Raw genomic sequence first — 17,462 nt, 5'->3', positions numbered from 1 at the left:
CTAGACCGCCCATTTCACAAGCCTCGTACTTCCGGCCTTAGCGGTCCTTGAGTACGTGGCCCTTGAGGATCATTGAGGCTGCAGAACCTGAATTGTACAGAGCCCCTCTGATGACATGGCCCAAAAATAAATAAATTGTGGCCACAAAATACTATTTCGTGCCCTCGAAATACTATTTTCGAGGGCACGAAATAGGTATAACGTGCGCATGAAATGCTAATTTGTGGGCATGAAATGGGTATAACGTGGCAATGAATTACTCATTTGTGGCAACAAAATAGATAACGTGCGCATATCATATTGATACAATTCCTGGACAGCTGCGTAGAGACACAAGCATGAGAGTAGGCTAAACCTATACACCGTGGACAGAGACGGTATGAGTGAGTTTTATTTTAGGCTGGGAATGAGCTACAATGCATTTTGAAAAGCCTGCAATGCAAGGAACCATTATTACGGAGAGACATTTAAACAGGATACTGAGAGCCCAGTTGCTTTACAAGACCTGGACGCCGGGATAGATTTTATTGTCAACCAACTGCAAGGGCCTGGGAAGGATCACGGTTATTGGTCAAGTGTTTCGTGCCCACAAATTAGCATTTCGTGCGCACGAAGTAGTATTTTGTGGCCACAATTGATTTATTTTTTGGACCATGTCATCAGAGGGGCTCCGAAGAATTGGGATACAGCCTCTGAGATAGAAAGTGTGCGACCGTGAACTCGACTCTCTTTATGACACATACACACACAGACACACACACAGACACTTGTTTTCAGATTTTAGTGAGGACACCAAAAAGCCTCAAAAATATCCTCAAACTCGTGAGGACGGCCATTTTGTGGGACTCTATTAGCCCACATAGTAGCATACCAACTCTTTGTCCTCACAAACATGTCTAAACAGGTACACACACACACACACACACACACACACACAAACAGGTTTGTCAGGTTCCTCGGCTCGTTCTCTGCGTTCAGTCCATTGAAGGTGATTATTGAGCCAATCACAGCTACAGAGCTCACTGTGACTCTTCTTCTCTCTACAGTCACACAAACAAACACACTCAGAGACTCTGACAGCAAAACTACAACAATGTGGTGTTAACACTCACCCTGCCTCAGCTCCACCGTCCTCCTGCTGCTCTGACGGAGGCTCAGCTGTTTCTCTTCCTGTTCCCACCTGCTTGGGTGGCTCCTCCCCTCTGCAGTTACAGGAAATCAGGTGTGTGTGTCTCTTGTTGAGACTGGTTCTTCCTGCTCTCTATCATCACATTGGGTGTTTCCAAATTCAGGGAGAGGATGCTTCGAATGCCACATTTGTAGGAAATTGTATCACATGGACGCGACGAAGGCTGTTCAAATTTGAAGTCTTCCAAATGCGTCCTTCATTTCCCTGAATTTGAAGGATGGGTCAGGTGTGTCCTTTGTGGCCCAACATATCCCAGGATTCATTGCGGGCCATACAGGAGATATTTTTCTGATAATGATAGTGATCGAAGTGGGAGTTAATGCAGGAGACGAACACTTTCAAATGTAAGTATATGAAAATCTGGTGGTGCAAAAGTTTTTATAGCGGGTGTGTTGTTAGGCTCTGGGCATCTGCATAGACATGTTCTTTTTTTGAGAATGTGAGGACAAACTTGAAAGAGAGACACTGTGAGAGTGGACACATCCACACTGCTGCTGCATCTGTGCTCACCACGATGGCCTCCTTCAGAGAGATGGAGGACTCACTCTGTCTTCTGGCTGATGTAAGTGTTCAGCTTTGAACAGCTGTCGTTCCAGCTGCTTTTAACTTTGTAGTTTCACATTTGTACAGACTTTATATTTTTTATAGACGTGTCATAAACCAGTCCTTAAATCATTTTCATTATCACAGATACAGTCTACACTCTGCATCATGAGCTGGTCAAAGGGATTAATATCGCAAAAGTTGTAATTCATTTCATGTTTCATGTAAACTGCTCTGAGGTCACAGTGACACCAGCAGATGTAGTTACAGCCTCTCTGTCCCCACCATCCCGAGGCTGACGGCGCTCTGTAAGCTCTTCATAGAAGTTTTGCTTTAACGGCTTTGAATCTCAGTGACCTCCACCTCAAGGAGAATTTTACTCAGCTTCCTCCTAATATTTCACAATAAAAGCTGTGCTCAGTGTTTTTGTGAACATGTTGCTTGTGGTGTGAGGCCGAGCCTTTATGGCTGTTGCTTGGCTCCTGTGGGACTTTCTGAAAGAGTGTGAGTGAATTCCTGGAGTGCTGCAGTGTTTCTGACAGCAGACTGAGCTCAGACGTGTCTGCCACTGAACCCTCAGTGAAAACACACCAAATAAGATGTGAACTGAAGCAACATGGCCGTCTGCTTTGTGCTCTGTACAATAATCATATTCATGCTATTTATTTCAGACAGTAACAGACCAGCTCAGCTTCCCCGTTCTCCACTGACGTCCTCGCTGTGACCCAGGCCCCAAAAAACAAGTTCCCCTCAGCTGTGGACTTTCTTGGAGCTCCAGAGATCCACCCAGCAAGGTTTAGAATCAGAATCAGAATCAGAAAGGGGTTTATTGCCAAATGTTGAGCAGGTTTACAACATCAGGAAATTGCTGCGGTGCTTCAGTGCAAACATAGTGTCATAAGTTGCGCTTAAATAGACATGAAAAAATAAAAGTAAGAATAAGAATTAAAAGTGCTACGTAGAAGATATATACATGAGATATATACATGAGAATAAGAATTATGAGTGCTACGTAGAAGATATATACATGAGTGCAGGTGGTGATCAGTGCCAAACATGGAATGATGCAGTGAACACAGCATAGGGTCATGTGTTAGTGGCGGGAACAGTCATACGGTTATTGTTCATGAGTCCAACAGCAGAGGGGAAGAAACTGTTCTTATGGCGAGAGGTTCTGGTGCGAATGGACCGGAGCCTCCTGCCTGAGGGGAGCAGGTCAAACAGACTGTGACCAGGGTGAAAAGGGTCAGCTGAGATCCGAGCTGCACGCCCCAGTGTCCTGGAGGTGTACAGGTCCTGCAGAGATGGGAGTCTGCAGCCAATCACCTTCTCAGCAGAGCGCACAACACGCTGCAGTCTCTGTTTGTCCCTGATAGTGGCTCCAGCGTACCACACGGTGATGGAGGAGGTGAGGATGGACTCGATGATTGCAGTGTAGAACTGCATCATCGTCCGTGTTGGCAGGTTGAATTTCTTCAGCTGCCTCAGGAAGTACATCCTCTGCTGGGCTTTCTTGATGACGGAGGTGATGGTGGGCTCCCACTTCAGGTCCTGGGTGATGGTGGTACCCAGGAAGCGGAATGAGTCCACAGAGGTGATGGGGGTGTCAGACAGGATGATGGGGGGGAGTGGGGCTGTGTGCTTCCTGAAGTCCACAATAATCTCCACTGTCTTCTGGGCATTCAGCACCAGGTTGTTGTGGCTGCTGGTGATTTAAAGGTCCTGCTGGTGATTTAAAGGTCCTGCTGGTGATTACCTGGGCAGTGTTTTACCTGTGGCTGTGTTCAAACGTGTTCACACCTGAATCCTCACAGCTCCAATCACGTCTGACACATCCTGATAGGAATACTTCAATCAGTGAAGTACTCGAGTAAATGTACTCTGTTACATTCCAGCACCGGTCATATCCACGCTGTCGCCCAATGGGGTCGGTGCCCCCACTGTGGGCACGCCCCTGTGTAGGGGCGGGGTTTAAACTTTATTTAAAACAGCGTGACAATAAAGAAATGTTCTTTCCAGAGTTTGTGTGTAAAAATGATCCAAATAAAGGTTGAAATCAAAGTGAAAATGTGCAGAACGTTGTTTATTTTATTTATTTATTTATTTGGCACTTTTAATTACAACAGTGGTGCTGTACAAACATACAAATTACACAATAAAATAGCAATATCAATTAACATCAATGCTAAATAGGTAATAAAAAATGAGTAAATAACTCTCATGTAGTATTAAAAGCCAGTGAGTAAATGCACGATCACCTCTAAGAACCAGCCTCGACCTTGGTGATCTAAGAGCTGTAGGGGGCATATAAGGCTGCAGTAGGTCTGACAGACACCCTGGGACCTGTCTATTCAGTGCTTTATAAGTCGCCAATAAGATTTTAGGCTTTTAACAGTTTTTATTCATTATCAGGAAAAGCATTAAAACATAACAAAGCAGACAAACAAGAGGAAAAAAAAACCCCAAAGGAAATACATTGAAGTCATTATCCCATATGGAAAAGATATATAGAAATCTTATAAAGTTTTTATCTGTCTTGTATGAAACTTGTATGAAAAGCATACAGGAGTGAAAGCACATATAAGATCCCTTGAAAAATTATATAATGAAACTTGTATGTTTTATATACTTACTAAAAAATATATGAAAGTAATGAGAAAGTGACCACTTTCATGAGTAAATCATATATGTTTTTACTATTTCTTTTCCATATGGGATATACCTGTGCAAATACACATATTGGGGGTGGGGGGTGGGGGGACTGAAAGAAGAGAGAAACAAACAAAGAAACAAAAAAGAAAGGAAAAGAGAAAATAAATATTTACTCACAGATTTAGAAAAAAAGATAAACTACAAGAGTGAACTGTTGTGCTTTACACTCACTCCATATTTACCTGAGGACATCTTAGAAGCAGCTCCCCCCCCCCCCCCCCCCCCCCCCTCAACAGTTGGGACAGATCATTTGGCAAATAAAGAAATCAAAGGGGACCAAACATTTAGAAACAGATCCTCATTTGGACGGGCTTTATGTTTGCTCGTTGTTTGCTAAAGAGACTTTTCTGCAGCATTTCTCTCCCGACTTCTTTGCAGCACCTTTCACTGTCACACATTTGATCTTTACAGCAGGGCTGTGCCATATCATATACCATACTATAGAATTTTGACATAGTAGCTATATAATGTTACTCCTACTTTATAGATCTCCATCACCCGATCCTCCGAAAACCTCTTGGAGTTGGCAGCACTCGACTGAGCCATTTTGTGCAGAAGAAGATTAAAATGATGCTTTAAACTCCAGATGTTATCTGAGCTCAGATCCTAAAGCCAGACCTCTGCATCTTCATTCTTGTGGAAAAGCAGAGCAGATGTTGTTTTCAGGAGGATGCTGCTATAATGGCTTTAGTTCCTTGCAGGTAATTATGACGACAGCGGAAGCAGCAGGAACAACAAACAGCCCAAACTAACAGACAAAATATTAATGAAAGTCCAACCCAATCTCCTCCATCCCCGTATCCTCCACTATTTGCATCTTCATCTGTGAAACCTGCAGAGCAGAAACAGTGTGTGGACAAAGTTAGCCGGTATGCAGACATGTTTGCTTTTGTTACAGGAGTTTGAAACACATCTGCAGCTCATTCAGAGGCTTTGGGGCCGTACACACTTCATTTTAAATCAGTACAGCCGATCTCACAGCTGCTGGATGTTTCTTTGAATCATAAGAACATTAAGACAAACAAGATGATCATGAAAATCATATTAATGATTGATTTGGCCTACGTTTGATGCTGAACTGCAGTAGCTCCTGACATTGTGCTTTTATTTCGTCTGGGTTAGTTTGCAGCACTGCTGCACAGTTTACATTAAAGTGCACTTTTGCAGAGCAGACGACCCCCTACACGACTGATGGGGTGAACCAAGGCCCTGCATCAGACAAAGAAGCATTATTTCAACTGTGAGTCATGCAAAGCAGCTCTAGTAGAGTCCTGTAAATGAACAGACTGGATCCCTGTAACGTACCACCTCAGTGACCAGTGGAAACATTCAAATGTTCAGGTAGTCATCCTAACTGACTTGGGGTTTCTGCCAGTGTGTTACAAGTGAAGCAGCTTGCCTGGTCTACACACTGGGACTCGTTTCTTTAAATCACCATTAATACAGTTTCAGCTGCTGACACATTCACTAGTGGGTAGTAATTAAAGCATGCTGCACCACTCATGAGTGCTATCATTCAGCACTCTCATTCATTTGTCTTAAAGCTGGTAATTAAACTCCCTGATGCCTCACTCTGTCTCACTCTTTTCTGTGTGTGAGAGAAAGAAGATGCAGCTGTGTTTCTAACAGCTTCTCTGGAGGAAGCCCTGCAACTCTAGAATCTCACCTGAGTCTGTGCCTGTGAGCTTGATGGAGTGCCTGAACTCCTTGATGACTCTCTCACCACAGATGCTGTGGTTGGCTGTAATCTTACATTCATATCTTCCTGTATCGCTGATGCTGATGTTCCTCACAATCACAGAAACGTCTCGCTCCTTCATGGATGAGCGTCTCAGCTCCACTCGGCATTTGAAGGACTCGTGCTGATAGTTCTCATCTGAGTGATGGCTTTGGAAGAACACAGAGCCGTCTGACTCGAGCTCGGGTCTGCTCCACTCTAATGCTGTGATATCTGCATCTGTGGGTCCCCGACACTGAAGAGTGACGTCTTGTTCAGACCTCACTTTGACATCTGTGTGGTCTAAAATGAAACTTCACTCAAATGTGTGCTCAGATGAAATGATCAGAAGAGTTTCGTGATGAGAACTTAGAGTCAGATCAATATTGCTGCAGTTTATTACTCAAGACTATAAATTTCTATAATTCCATAACTATGAGTGTAAGATTATTATATTATCTTATGCCACGTTGTACCCCTAATTAAAGATTGTGAAATTATTATGTAGTTTTAGTTTGCATTATTCTCCAGACTTAGAAGAAGGTGATAACTATTTGATTTATCAGACTGATTTGTATTACATCAGACTGCTGATTTATGGTGAATGAATGATATTGTTTTATGATGCATGATACTGCTGAGTTATAAGAAATACTGTTTTCAGAGAATCAAGGCCTTATTTGTCTGATTAGAAAAGAACAGAACATGCTGCACAGGAAGCCGAGGTCATAACTCAGGCTCACTGAGAGAGAAAGAATGTGGATGTTTAGCTTGGAGGGGCTGAAGCTATAAGAATGTGAGAAACGCTCAGACACTTGGAGATCAGGCGGACACCCTCCCGCGCTCATCTCCCCATCCGGATGGTTTATGGTCAAAGTGTTTGTCTGGAATAAAGAGATTGTTGATTGAGCATTTATACACCGAGTGCTGTTCTTCCTTCAGCCCAAAGATCAAAGAACTGGAATATTTAACATGAGAAAATCAAGAGGATTTTTTGCATTTTCTGTATATTTTGCAGTAACAGCAGTAGTAGGATGATCCAAACTCACCCGAGGCCTCACTGTGAGGTTGATGAAGCACTGAACGATCTCTCTGTGCTGTTTTTGTTCCTGAACACAATCCGACACTTGTTTGTGCCGTTATCGCTGATGATGACGTTCTTCAGAATCAAAGTGAGGTCTCCATCCTTCAACTCCACTCGGTCTCCAAAGGACTCAGGCTGCTGTCTTTGAAACAAGTTACGATAGAACAGAGGATCCAGGTCACGTCTGCTCCACTGCAGCAGGGTGATGGCTGCAGCTCTGGGACACGGACAGCGAAAGGTGGCCTCTTGTCTGGGCGTCGCTTTGATTTCTGTGTGAGTCATGGACACACACACACCATCAGTGGCTCTGATGCCAATAGACCTGTGTCTGTTTCTGATTGGTCAGAATCGTAAACATGGGAACACTGCCTCTTTCATGTGAACACACTCTTACCTATTGATTGAAAAAGTCTGGGGTAATTTATCAAGTTGAAAAGCACCTTCATGTGACCTCTCATCAGTAGGAGTAACGCAGCTCAGACAGGTAGGTGGGGTGAGAAAATAGAAAGATTTAAAAATAAATACAAGAACTTGGAAATGTTTTCACTGCCCACATGTTTCTATATCAGCACTGCCAGTGAATTTTGTCCCCCCTTTCCTTTAGTCTGTGTGTTGTGGCGTCTCCCCGTGCTTTCTTTTCCTTTTCTCCCTCCTTTTACCACCAATACACCAGCAGATGGCCGCGCCTCCCTGAGCTTGGACCTGCTGGAGGTTTCCTCCTGTTACAAGGGAGTTTTTCCTTCACACTGTTGCTAAGTGCTTGTTCACAGGGAGCCGTGATTGTTAGCATTTCCTCTGTATTAATGTAAACTATTTCAGTCGAGTACAAAATGCTTTGAGGTCACTGTTCTTGTGATTTGGTGCTAAAAAGATGGAGCAGAACTGAAAGTTTGGGGGACTTTGGTGTGTTAGCCTTTTTTTGAAACACACTGTTCTTTACAATCACTGCTCATATTTTTTATAATTTCCTTGTTTGCACATGTTATTAATAATCTGGTATCACAGATGTTTGATGTAGACTAAAGCTCGTCTGCGTCATCATCACCTGACTGCCAGCAGGTGTCAGGCTGACTGTGAACTGCCCGTCTCAAATATACAGTGTGTCATGTTTCGGCTGTGTACAGGCAAGAGAAGGACCCAAACGCAAAACTCACCACGCAGGAATAAAACTCAAAAAGCTGCTTTATTGCAGAATGGCACAAAAATATAACAAAACTATGACAAAGAGAAACACAGGGCTTAAATACACTGAGGGATAACGAGGGAATGAGACACAGAAGGAGAGCACAGCTGGGAGTAATCAGGCTGGACGAGACAAGGGAAGCAAAACTAGAAACACTCACATGAGACATGGGGCCCGTTCTTCGTACCTCGCTAAGTAAGTTAGCCGGATTTGACTGTTGACGATTTCGCGTGATCCTGGATCGTTCGGTTCTTCGAAGCTCATCCGGGACTTGCTGTCATAGCAACAGAGCCGTAAGCGTAAACCTGCTCGGGAGCAGGTTTACTTTATGTAAACAGGATTAGATCGCGGCCACTCAGGTATTTCCGCTTCATGTATACGAAAGCAACAGCGATATTTTACCACTGTTTCACCATAAATAAATAACATCAATGTAACTAAAGATAATGCAGCACTTGATCCTTTTATTGATGTCACACAGATACATACAGGTCATTTCCTAAAAAAGGGAAATGTACTATTAACATTCTATTACATGTATGTGATTATTACAGATGTAATTCATATTTCAGAGTAGTAATTGTAAATTACTTCGTGTAATCAAGATGAGAGACCACGGCTATAAAAGCGAAGGTGGATTTGGGAAGCCTGTTGCAGCCATGTCCTGTCCGTATACGCGAGCCACCCATTGCGGAAGGTGCAAGATTGATAAGGAGAGTCCTCAGAATCCAGCGTATATTGCGGGACAGACAGGATCCTTTAGCTCAGCGCGACAGTGTGCTCATAGAGAGATATCGATTTTCCCGTGAGGGTATTATTCACTTAACCAACTTGTTGACGAGGGGGTGCAGGACCACCACCTGTCTTTTTTTGCGCTGCCCCTTTTCTTGGTTGCTGTTATGAACAAACAAACAGAGTATTCCAGGGTCTCTTTCCAAGAGACGAAAAGCAATATAAGTGATAAATATTACCATTCTGTAGAATATTCTTATATTTCACTTTTACTTGTTCCCATGTTCTAGTGGGTCCTGTTGTGGCTCTAATGTGAAAGGGGATATAATATAACATAATGTAATATAATATAATGTAATATAATATTGGATAATATAGTGTGATATGATAAATCTACCCTACCACCTACTGGTGTTGGCCAGAGGGGCCGATGGCGCGATATGGCAGCCTGGCTTCTGTCCCAGGGCAGCTGTGACAGCTACCAGTGTGTGAATGTGAGAGTGACTGAATAGTGGCATTGTAAAACGCTTTGGGTGCCTTGAAGAGCGCTATATAGATCCACTCCATTATTATTGTTATTATTAAATTACTTACGAGTTTAATTTGTCAGCAACTTTCTGCCAGCCCTCTCTCCTTGCTTTTGCAGCCTTTGCAGTGTTCCCTTGCGTTTTAATTAGACTCTGAAACTCCTGAAATCCCTCACTCAAGAGTTCTTGCTCTGCTGCCGAAAAATACCGAGCCGAGCGCGCTCCTTCGACATTTTCGCCGACCAATCAAAGGGTTGCCGATCAATGTTTCTACTATCGATGCGTAGCCCCTGTTGGGCCACCCAGTGATCTCACATTACTTCATCCAGCTATACTAATCGTCAACAACAGGTGTGTTCGGGGAACCGGAATAGCGAGCTCAGAGTTAGCGCGATGATTTGATCTTGGATGTGTCATTTGATCTTGGATGTAGTAAGCGACGTACGAAGAACGGGCCCATGGACCTTCAAAATAAAACAGGAAACACACTGAACTCTAAACATGCAAACTTAACAGCAACTGAGAAGACAGAACATAGGGACCAGAAACATGGTATAAAGAGGTCACAGTAGACACAACATTGAACACAGGGAAGCCATATTACAAAGCCAAAGAACTAAACCTATGATAACCATAACTGAAATCTAGGGAAACAGGAAACAGTACAACAAAGGACTCAAAACATAATCCATAATATAAAAACACGAGATCTCTTCAAAATAAAACAGGAAACACGAGAGGCAGACATGACAACATAAGACAACAGACATGAAACACACGAAGGGCAAGGGAGACTTCACAGGGGTTGAAAACACAAGGGGGAGCTAATAAGCAAACGAACATAGGAAACCTAATAAGCTTAAACATACACTATAAACATCAAAAGAACTAAAACTCAAAACACTGGGTCATAAGACCCAGGATCGTGACACAGTGGCTTGCAAAAATATTCGGCCCCCATGAACTTTTCCACATTTTGTCACATTACAGCCACAAACATGAATCAATGTTAGTGGAATTCCAGGTGAAAGACCAACACAAAGTGGTGCACACGTGAGAAGTGGAACGAAAATCATACATGATTCCAAACATTTTGTACAAATAAATAACTGCAAAGTGGGGTGTGCGTAATTATTCAGCCCCTGAGTCAATACTTTGTAGAACCAGCTTTTGCTGCAGTTCCAGCTGCCAGTCTTTTAGGGTCTGTCTCTACCAGCTTTGCACATCTACAGACTGAAATCTTTGCACATTCTTCTTTGCAAAACAGCTCCAGCTCAGTCAGATTAGATCAGGAGCGTCAAACTCAATCGCACAGGGGGCCAAAACTCAAGGCACACTTTAGGTCGTGGGCCAAACAAGATAAACATTTATTGAACACACTAAAACAATGTTTTTTTAAACATAAATATGAATAAAAACAGAGAGGAATAATATTCCAGATTAAATAAACTTTAAATATTTTGCTCTTCATAAAAATATATCCTGTCAAAATTATGCAAGTTAGAAATATGAACATGCTGCCAAAACCCCCAGAAAAAGCAAAAAAAGCACACACAAGGGCAGTTTCATGTCGGTTACACTTTAACATACGTTTTCAAAAATGTCTTTCCCTGTCGTTGTCCCGTGCATCGATTTAATGTTCAGTATTTCCTCTCCACGGATGAAGATGGCCAGCTGTGCAATGTCCATCATGTCTGCACTTTCATCCACAGCAAGCAATAAAGTTTTTGCTTCTTTCACACAACTGTGTTCTTAAATCAGTGGCCATCTCACAAACCCGATCAGCAATCGTATTTCTGCTCAGGCCCACATTTGCAAAAATCTGCGTTTTGTTTGGACACAAGACGTCGCACAGCTTCATCATGCAGCTCTTCAGAGTGGTATCGGGCTGATTTGGCTCCTCTGCTACAATAAAACTTGCTCTCACAACAGCTTCACTTTGTGATTTTGCTCTGGTGATGTTACACCCTGAAAAGGGGATAAGTCAATGACGACGCTCAGACACGATGCTTCTCCTTCAGCAGCTTCATTGCTTCGTGGCCAGAGCTCCCCCTTCCGGCAACGGCAGGCATAACTAATCAATCGTGATCACTAAATCACATGGATTATTCCCCAGGCTCAACAAGTAGATCACAGATTGAATGTTACACAGGTTGTAGTCGCATTAAGGATTATTATCCGGTTGAACATAGTCATGAACTCTTTTAACTATTTTAGCCTGTGTTACATTACATCTCTTTGATGGGACTTCGTTTACCCTTGTTTATACATTTACATATTTGAAATAAATTGAATAATATATTGGGTAACTTTTAACCACAACTTTTTACTCCATTATGAACTTCAACAAATAATCAATCTATCACAGTGACAAACGTCTGCTGAAATGTCAGATTCTTCTTTAGCTCTTCTACTTTCTGTAGTTTCTGCTCTGCATTTAGGTTTTTCAGGTTATCCTGACGTTTTGTCTCGAAGTGCCGTCTTAAATTAAATTCCTTAATTACAGCCACATTAGCTCCACTAATAAGATACATGGGTTTACCAGCATGTCTGTAAACATATATTCAGTCTCCCACTGGCGCTGAAAGGCTCTGCTTTCAGAATCAACTTTTCTCTCCACCATTGTGGGCGGCTAGCTTCAATAACAGAAGTTTGACTTGATTGATGCGGGAATGTTCCCAGTTAGCCTGGGTGCTTCAGCACCCCCCAAAATGAATCAAAGCACCCCCAAAGATTTCTTACTTTTTTGACAATATTTGCTGTTTGTGTGACACACTACTAAAAATATAAAAAGCATACAGACTTGGTTGAGACGTAACACTTTAACAACAAAAGTATAGATAACCTCCCCCCCCTCCTAAAGTGGTTTGTTCCAGCTCTCCCCTGCTCTGGCTTTAGCGCCCTTTCTGCCAGAGGATGGTGGCTGAGACGCAGCAGAGCGGAGGTGTAAGTGCCTGGCTTAAAACAGGACATATTGGCTGCATTTAACCTTCAGTTACTCTTTATATAGTTAGGTAGGAGTCAGGCCATGTTTCTTTTAGCTGAAAAACATTACACCAGGTAACCTGCAGTGTTGAAAGCGTGTTTTCCCACGATGTTTGCTACCCTACAATCCGTCCTGCTCTGTAGTAAAATCAGCGACATTTGACCGTCCTGTTGCTCCCATTGAAATGTATACAGCCTATTTAAAATCTAAAACTTATAATTGTCCGTAGCCTGCTGTTGTTACCACTGTCCTGTTTTAAATGGATGCTAACTAGCTAACTGACTGAATGCCCATTAACCTTATAACTCCTGTTGTGTGTGTGTGTGTGTGTGTGTGTGTGTGTGTGTGTGTGTGTGTGTGTACAGAGAGACAGCCAGGTTCATAATGGATATAAGGAAGTTTTTTCAAAAAAAGGAGCCACATTCAGGAAAAAGTGTAAGATCAAATGATCCGTGAATCAAGAATAATGTTGGATCAGTGTTTCAATGTTTATATCTTTTATTAGATGTTCGTGTGGTTTGGTTATTTGCCTTTTGGTTGAAAGTAGACTGAGAGAGGACTTTTTGTTAGTGATCTTAATAGTATTTTTTCATATTAATTTAATTTTTCATCTGATTGAATACAATCTATTTGTGTATGATTGTCAGTCGAAAGAGGGAGAGAGGAAAGAGGGGAACGTGAGGAGAAAGTACAAGGTCAGGAAGAACCAGGTAAGAAAACAGACAGGGAACAGTGACAGGCACAACAGAAACTGTTAAACTGACAAAGAGAAAAAACCTGATTTTACTCACAATATCTGGAAGTTGTGTTCTCCCTATATTAAAGCTGCTAAACAGAATCTGCAAAACAAACTGGGTTGAAACATTTTGACCCTCTTTAACAACATTCCAACATAACATTATCATTGATTGGGGAGATTAAAATTAATGATATATTTTTATGTGGTTCAGCCACAACTCTACTAAAACCTCAGCCAGTAATAGGTCGGCCAACTTTTGGACCGTCCAGTTGTCTGTACGACTGCCGCAGTACGTACATCACATTTGCACACTATCAGAGCCAAACAGCCCTGGTGGAGTGAGGAGCTGTAAAGAGAAGCAGATGCTCTGTTTATATTCTACAAATGTTTTAAGCTTGTTTCAAAGATTCTGTACTGCACCTTTAAATGTTTTCCAGAAGCACACATACACTTATCAGTGTTTTTCACACTTTTTACAGTGTGGACCACCTGATAAAAATGTCAAGCTCTCCCAAGCACCACTATGAAAGCATGAAACTCATAAATCTAAAAACACAAAATTAGTATCTGCAGTAAAGATTTTTTCATGCATTGTATACATTCTACCACAGGCAAAGTTGCCTCCATTTTTATATTCGTTTTTTAAATATTTTGTAATAATTTATTTGTAATAATTTATTTATTTATTAATGTAATTATATTTTTTATGCATCTGTATTATATTATACAAACACATTAAAAGTGAATCTCTGTCCAAAATATGCACTCAGTTTACTTCTTACTCACTGTGAGCATCATTCATTATTCTTCTCCAGTAATTAAGGTTAGGATATGTATTTTTTTTATTCCAATCCATTCTTCTTTGGCAGCATTTAAATAACCTTGATCAGAATTGATGGTTTTGTTACAGACTTTTCAAAAAAGTGTTTTGCTTTTTTTTCACAAATGTGGGATTAAATTGTTAAAAAGTACAAAACAGTGATGTCATGTTTGTGACGAGGACCCAGGCACAGAGAGACTTGATGGATTTAAGAATCTTTTGATTTAATAAAGAAATTTGCAGACTTGCACAGAGACGGTAAAATTATGATGACTGATAAAGGAGACGAAGACAACAGACGATGAGGACAGGGAGGATGCAGGGACCGACAGAGACGGGGAAGAAGTCTCATTGTGACGAGTAAAGTGTATCTTGGCTGGCTGGGCAGCTCTCTGGGTGCTCAGCCCCCCAAAGCTCTGATCCTAGAATCGCTCCTGCAAAAATTTTACATTTTCTGTAAATTCTGTGAATCTCGGGCAGCTCGACTTGCGTGAAGTGTTTCAAGCTGGGCGTCGTGTACCTGGAGTCGAGTGTTTTAATTGAAACGATACATTTTTAGACATAAGTTGTAACGGCCGCCGTTTTCTTTGTGAGTATTTATTACACGGCGTGCTGCAGGGACAAGCCTGTTCTAACGTTTGAGTCTAAGCTTTAGTTTTTGCTTCTCATCCGTAAACACTCTGCATCTTTCACGTGATTCAGTTTATTTTGAAAAGTCTCAACAGGATCTTGAGCTTTATTGTGAAAGGTTTATGTGGAAAATAAACAAGCGGACACGCAATGGTTGCTGTTGCTAACGACAACACATAAAAACAGGCGCTTGTCCGTCCGTAGTGTGGTTATATTAAATATAAGAGAAAGAGAACTTTAAGAAATGAATATAGCCTCTACAGTGACCATCAAAACATGAAAAATTATTGCTGTAAACAGTTTATTTTGTGACACCACGAAACAAACAATGGCGTAAAATGAAACGATAGATGTTTTTATATCGTCATCCGACACATATCGTTATATCGAACAGCCCTAATCAATACAGTTTTCAAAAAATGCTTCTCTGTGCAGAATCGTTTTAAAAACATAAACAGCTGTGGGATGCTGCTTGTCCGTGATTTGAACATCATATTTTCTTCTTTGGCTTGGAAGGAAGTTGGTTTGGAAACATATTTGGCGACGCTTCATCTTCTGCTTTGCAACTGTGTGGGATTTAAAAACCCGTCCATGATGCTGGCAGTGTCCAAGCATGTTGTTGTTTTTAAGTTCATATCTCCCCTGCAACGGCTCTGAAAACATGTGTTCTAACAGCAGCAGTACTGAGCTCAGTCTCAGAGAGATGCAGATGCAGTTTGCATGTAACTACACGCAGCCTTCCTCTTTCCCTCGCTCCTCTCTCCCTCCTTCTTGTGGAGCAGGTCTCTCTCTCTCTGGTACACAACTGCACGCACACACGCGCACACACACAACAGAAGAAAGGAGAACTGGAAAGCCGAAGACTTGTTGACTAGATTCCCAAGCAGTGACGCGGTGGATATTCATCATCATTTGCCCTCCTGTCCACCTTTGATAGTTTACACTCATTCTCTTGTGCCCTTATTTGCCTTTACACCACATAAAGGGGGGGGGGGGGGGGGGGGGGGGGGATTAATTTGATGCTACAAGTGCCTAAAGCAGGTGCCCGAGAGGATCACATGTGGAGAATGATGTATGGCCACATCTGCGCATCTGGTTTAGTAGCAGCCTTGGATGAACAGACTGTTGTGTTGCTTTAAGAGGCCCCATGGGCAGATTAGCTCTTGTAGTCCAAGACAAAACTCAGATTATAGAGGCAGTGCCATTTCACATCCTCTGAACACCCACAGTCCCACACAACTCCTACAGATTAAGCTGTGATGAAGCTCCACTGTGATGATGATGATGCTCCCGTGCGCACATTTTATTACTAACAGTCATGGAGGTCATGCTGAGCAGGGAGGGGATGATACGGATCAATAGCACTGTAGTGTAACATGGGTAAAAAAAGCCATCAGGGGAGATCAGGTAGAGAACATGAAGGTCCAGTCACACTGAATGGATTCATTTTTACCAACAAGTGCTTTAAAGAGAGCTCCTGCTTGGCACAAACACCTGTGTGCCTTCAGAGACTCAACTTCCATCAAATATTTGTTTTTTAATTAAGGCACAAGTGCACAGGCAGCAGTCTGTGATCAGAAAAACCCAAAACATTTGATTCAAATTTAGAACAAAAACACCACAGTGGGAGGGAAACAGAGAAACTGGCTTCTTTTTTCCACTATAACTGTGTTTACAGGCCGTTCCAGTCTTTATCTGTCTCACACACTCGACCAAATAACAAACACAAAATAAAAAAAGAACATCTCACATAAATAAATACAGAAATAATCCAAAAGTAGCTATATTAGTAGTGAAACAAACAAGAAAAGCATTTAAAAACCAAACGTGTAAAATCAGTCAGTGCATGATTACATTGCTCCGCCCATCAAAAAGTGACCTGTGTGAATATCACCATCTCATTTATAGGACTGATGAACGTTGGTTGGAACATTTGTAGTCCAATCATACTTCACAGACATCTTTAATCCTTCACTGAGTCAGGCTGTTGTTCTCACAAGCCTCAAACTCTCCACCATCATTCCTGTGCTGAAGTAGTCGTGTCCCTCCTGCATGAAGGACGACTGTCCGGTCCCACTCACCTCCATCATTATGAAGAGCTTTGAACAGTTAGTCATGCATCAAATCAAAACTTCCCTCCAACCTGGATCCATGTCAGTCACATACTGCTCAAACCGCTCGACCGATGATGCGATTTCAACTGCCCTCTTATTCAGCCCTCACACATCTGGACACTCATACGTTAGAATGATGTTCACAGACTTCAGCGTTCAACACCATCTTTCCCCAGCAACTCATTCACAAACTGGATCTGCTGGGCATCAGCACCTCGCTGTGTCACTGGCTGCTGGATGTCCTGAGAGGAAGACAGCAGACAGGTCGGCAGCAACACCTCCAGCACAAGAACACTGAACACAGGCTCCCCAAGGATGTGTGTCGAGCCCCTTCTCTTCACTCTGCCTCTCATTTCTTATCATTTTCAGTCTTTTAAAAGGTGAAGTGTTCAAAAGAACAACAGCACCTGATCTCTGCTGAGGTGTTAAAGAGCTCTTATTTTAGGATGTGATGATGAGACAGCATACAAACTTACAATTACATGA

The sequence above is a fragment of the Aulonocara sp. 'chitande type north' Nkhata Bay genome, linkage group LG23, assembly GCF_057382095.1.
Source record: "Aulonocara sp. 'chitande type north' Nkhata Bay isolate Kocher_YH1m ecotype deep benthic linkage group LG23, A_spYH_male_GT1.1, whole genome shotgun sequence".
Classification (NCBI taxonomy): domain Eukaryota; kingdom Metazoa; phylum Chordata; class Actinopteri; order Cichliformes; family Cichlidae; genus Aulonocara; species Aulonocara sp. 'chitande type north' Nkhata Bay.
This window is presented reverse-complemented; position numbering follows the sequence as displayed.